The 5573-nt window shown below is 32.5% G+C and overlaps 1 long non-coding RNA gene across 1 annotated transcript; it reads right to left on the reverse strand.

Annotated features, from left to right (window-relative positions):
- Nucleotides 1–471: 471 nt before the first annotated feature.
- Nucleotides 472–5352, reverse strand: LOC138701462 (uncharacterized). Its single transcript, XR_011332587.1, has 4 exons — nucleotides 4923–5352; nucleotides 4361–4478; nucleotides 3776–3905; nucleotides 472–2798 (listed from the first exon to the last, which is right to left on the reverse strand). It is a non-coding gene; the product is annotated as an uncharacterized lncRNA (long non-coding RNA).
- Between the last annotated feature and the right edge of the window lie 221 nt (nucleotides 5353–5573).

The following is a 5573-nucleotide window of genomic DNA, read 5'->3' on the forward strand; positions in this document are numbered from 1 at the left end:
CGCCAAAGGAGTGTGTAATGGTTTATCAGTTTAAATAACATGTTTAACCACAATATTTATATCACATTTTTGTTTTAACATGTGAATATAAATATAGTGGTTGAACATGAAACTGAAAACCATTAACACACTCCCTCTTTTAACACCGTCATTTAACCCTTTTATTAAATTAATTTATCAAATTTGACTAATAAAAGTTTTTGCATCTTCTAGATCAAATATGTAATTGAGATACAGGATGCGAATAGGATAGGATACTTCTCTCCAAAACACCTTAAGCACTATTTTAAAATAATGTTATGTATCATGTATTGGAAGATAAAAACAAAGATTGACTTTGGAATATTGACTTCGAAGTTATTATTGGTCAGTTATATAATTATAATTCGCTCTTAATTTTTTTATGTCAAACATTAGCTTGAAAATAGTCATAAGATGTTTTGCTGTGACATAGTACAACGCACGTTCATAAACATTTATAAAACACCACTTTATTTGTTTTACACCGTCAGAGCTGAACATCTATTTTTAAAAGTAACTGCCATTAGTTTAATATATGGATATTAAAAATCTAAGTAATCAATAATCACCACTGATAAAGAATACAAAGAAAACTATTTGTCTACAACAGACATAAAATTAACTTAGACTTTTAATAAAAACACCATTATTTTTCATTCTCTGATGTATAGTTGATTCAGAACACTGAACATATTACAAAAAGTGCAATACAATTTATTAGAGATAAGTCTATACTTCGCAACAGTTCCTAATTTTGAGCTTTGATACTGAGTGTTTGATTTGGTTGTGGCCCCATTGCTCAAAATATGTTGTTTTTGTTGTATTCTAATGCCAGGGGTTTGACAAAATCATTTGACCTCTTGCACTCCAATATTTTTCGAAGATATTATCATGGCCAGCCACTGAAGCACAGATTTTGAGGTGTTCCGAATCCATTTCTTGGTTTGAGTTGCACAGTGGGTAGTTAGGGGACTGATATATTCCAATTCTATGCAGATGTTTGTTTGGCCAGACAGTCATGGCCTGTTGCCAATCTAAATGCAGCTACAGACGATTTTCGTGGTAAATCGGGAATTAACTGTGGATTATGATGCAGAGAGTTCCATTTTTTCCCTTGAGATTTGTGTTATCAAATTTTGTTTGTTGAAGTCTAAGTATGTAGATTTAATAAATCTTTTCACAGAGTAATACGTAGATTTAGTAACAGGTCTGTAAATAGCAGTGCTGCCCTTCTTTGCTAAAGCATCAGCATTCTCGTTTCCCAGGATTCCACAATGGGATGGTATCCACTGGAATACAATTCTTTTATTGAGTGATATTAATTGAGAGAGCATTTTAGTTATTTCTGCTGTTTGAGATGAAAGTATGTATTTAGAGACTATTGATAGAATAGCTGCTTTGGAGTCTGACAATATAACTGCATTCTTAAATTTATTGATGTGGCATAGAAGATTCCTGAGACTTTCACTTATTACAATGATTTCTCCGTCAAAACTTGTTGTTCCATATCCAAGAGATCTATAAAGTGAGAAGAGACAAAATATTGTACCATATTTACTCTCTTCTTAGCTGATGTTATACAAGCATTCCATTATAAAAAATTTAGTTGCTTCTGTACCATTAAAGTAGTCCCGCCCAGAAATCCGATTGGGGGACTATTTTGCTGCATAGAATTGGAATATATCAGTCTCTTAACTGTCCATTGTGCTACTCAAACCAAGAAATGGATTCGGAACACCTCAAAATCTGTGCTTCAGTGGCTGACCATGACAATAATTTTGAAAAATACTGGAGTGCAAATGACTTTATTGTCAAAAGCCTGACATTAGAAAACAACAACATATTTACTCTCTAAAAATTCTAAATAATGCACCCAGATCTCACCAGTTGCAGAAGCTGCAGATTCGTATCGCTGCCACTGGACTCCCTCCTATGCCCTATAGATAACACAACTGAAATGCTCATTGTACTAGTAATTATTATTTGTATTTATATTACTATGTAATGTTAACTTAGGGTCTTAAAGATCGTTAGATTTATCATTGCCCTATATATTACAAAAATTATATTGCTCATAATGTAGAAGTCAAGTACTCTACTTTTTTTTTCAGATGAATGAATGAATTCCCCTTATTTTCCTTCAATTAACTGAAGAAATCAACACATTAAACGAAATGAGATAACAATGATAATAATAATAATAGTAATAGTAATAATAATAATAATAATAATATTAATAATAATTCATTCTAGTACCGAAGGTCATGGAAAGCATGGGGCTCTAATTCCATGCCCCCCAAATGCCTTCTTGGCATGTTACGGGGATACCTTTACCTTTTACCTTTAGTAATAATAATAATAATAATAATAATAATAATAATAATAATAATAATAATAATAATAATAAGAATAATAATAATGAATGAAGTCCATTACCATACACTTGTCAACAAAATTAAACACAATTTTGTTAAAAGATAAAGACAATGAATGAATCACTCAATGAAAGAGAATACAGGTTCAAATTGATGCCACAGTGAAGTGCAATGAATGAAGCAATTATGTTAGGTGGTGAAAAAGGTTAATGTAAGTAGGCTGGTGATGAAGTGGGTCGTAGTTCTTGAGTGGGATACCAAGCATCCCTTGATGGAATGGCCCCTCTTAGTAAGTTATATCTGAAGTCACCATTATACTGATTACTGCGAAAATGGCTTGCACATACATAGGCCCTTCTGTAAGGATGAGGATTTTCTGCCACAGCTGCCCACATGTGGTACCTGTTACAATCAAAATTCTATTATTATCTTTAAATCACAGATTAAAATTATATGCACCTAACATGATTAAGATGAGAAATTAACTTCCTGAAAAAAAAAAAATATATATATATATATAAGTTTTTACATATGACTGTTCTGCTGCTTCTTAAAACTATTAGCAATATATATGAGTAGCAAACTTGCATCTCTGCAATGAACAAAATATTTTCTATGGTGAAATATATTTTTCTTCCTATGAATTCATATAAAATTTCACCACAGAAAAATCTTTGTTTATTACAGACATATAATTCTAGCATTTTCTGAATAAATGGACAGGTTTTGAAAGTTTGCTTCTCATATATCTTTTCCCAACTCCTAATTAAGGAGCAACAGAACACATGGTACAGGTAGTCAAGTAGAGCCTACTTTCGGAATCACCACCTAATTAAAGCACAGTATGATGCTGAGGATTGAAATGAATAGTTGTAGCTCATAACAATATTCAAAGTAAAAGTTGCACAATGCCAAATGGACTAGGCCTACGTATTTATTCTGAAAACACACAATCCTAAGCTCTTCTGATAAATTTATTTGTAAATATTAATCTCTAATGAATAACAAACTGAGCATAATATCTTGCCTAAGTCTAAGCTAATTATTATTATCATTAAGTGCAGGTTATTAGTGCTGTAACTCTTCATGTATTAATAATGAGGCCTATGTGTAAACATAGTAAATTATTTTTGAAGCGATGTTGTTAATTACTTAAACTAACACATTAACAAAATACACAATTATGTAGGAACTAATGCACAAATTAAGTTTAAATGAATTACAAAAGAAGGCAAAAACTCATTTTAATAAACAAATATGAATTTGACAAATAATTCTCACTTAAATCTAAAAATCACTACAGTTTACCAACCCTGACTATTTACTGATGATATATAAGGATATCTTTGCATTGAGCTTATGCCAATGCCATTGCTTACCTTTTAAGCTGTGCTGCATTACTTGGCGCAGGAAACAGGAATAACCAGGTCTTCTCATTACTATCCGATTTCTGACAGTACACTGCAGCACATTCACAGTGTAAAACTCCGCCATTTGTCTTTCTATTAACTGAAACAAACCAGCAGTAGCCTAGTATTATATAATGCATTAATAACACTACATTTCATAGAACAATTGAAGGACTGCAGTATAATCAACGTTTGTGAAATATTCCTGGAAGAATTCTATCCACGAGTCTATAAAGATAATACATATCTCCAGCAATTTAACTCTTTTTATTTTATCAAAATTATTCCAGTAAAGGTACTACTGTTAACTGTAAAGTCAAATTTCTAAAATATATATTTTCGGGAACAACACTTCTTTACTATTGCGTTACCAAGCTAAGGTACCCCGCCATCCTTTGGTAACGCAACTGTAAAGAATTACACCGGGAACAACATATTTAGTCATATCAGATTCTGTCCCACGAATTTTAAGATGTCTGACCAACTTAACTTAGCTATATACAAAAATAAGATGTTCGTTCATACCCAAAGTGTATATTAACTCTGTTAGCTTACCTTTAAAGCTCTTGGCGTTATTGCAGTTAGGCCTAATACACTGTTGTAATTCAACACAGAAGTCAGTTCATCATGTGGTAGTGGTAGAAGGAAGGTAATCGCGTTCTGAATTTTATCCCTGAAAACAATTACAGATCTCAGTTTAATAAACGTTTAAGATATGATGGAAGAATTCAGTTTAAATTAGAAAACATGACGGTGCAGTTAAGTTGCATCTACACGGTTCAGTTTTTCATGCTCGTACGCACGCAGTCTGGGAAGAATATTGAAAGAATCAAGTTTAAAGGGCATGTTGAATTAAGATACATTAAGATTTTCTATCTACAAGGTACGCCATATTAATATTAAAATACCAAAATACCATGTGATGGAGTGTAAAAACCGATTATAGTGTCACAGACCAAGTTCTGCAGCAGCGAAAGCTAAAATAATATATTATCCTGCACATTGTGTACATTTCCGTTATTATTAAATACCAATCTTGCAGGCATTGCTTGAATGTGTGAAGTTGAAAGAAAAGTTGAACCGTGTAGGTGTAAACTCAAACATATTTCTTTCTTACTTTTAACGTTGCGAATTATTTCTTGTTGGAGGAAAGCACCAGTAACTTCTCAATTAACTCGATCTGTTCAAATTTCTTCCTTAAGCAGCCATGTTCGTCCATTCCATAATTTATACAAGATTTAAACAGAATAGGAATGCCAATATCCAACAATTGATCAACTGAACAAATGAGGTTAATAGGTCATACACAGTACACTAATATGGCTACTTTGTCCTCGAATGAAAATGCAAATTAGCTATATAGTAATAGTAATAATAATCCGAATATTATAAAACTGACACATTCTGTAAATAATGGATATTAATAATATCTGTTTAAAACTGTCATATTGGCAAAACTTATAACCAAAGAACTTTCGAAACCAAAGAGTTTTGTACTGCTAATTTTACAAACTCTGTGATCGAAATACAGCCAGCGCTGTCCTGACCACATGCCGCAAACTATGGAACATCTATGAGCATCCAACATCTATCATTTGAGTTAAACCCCCCTGGCTCAGACCCTTAGTAATTCTGTTGCAAATGCCATGGTATTTTGTAAGGAATTGGGCCTAAAAGAATTCCACGAGTGTGAGGCAACAGTGAAGTTCATAAAAATGTTGAATGATGCTTTTGATCTACGGAACTCATGTCACCCCAAGGGGAAAGG

The sequence above is a fragment of the Periplaneta americana genome, chromosome 6 (assembly GCF_040183065.1).
Source record: "Periplaneta americana isolate PAMFEO1 chromosome 6, P.americana_PAMFEO1_priV1, whole genome shotgun sequence".
NCBI lineage: Eukaryota > Metazoa > Arthropoda > Insecta > Blattodea > Blattidae > Periplaneta > Periplaneta americana.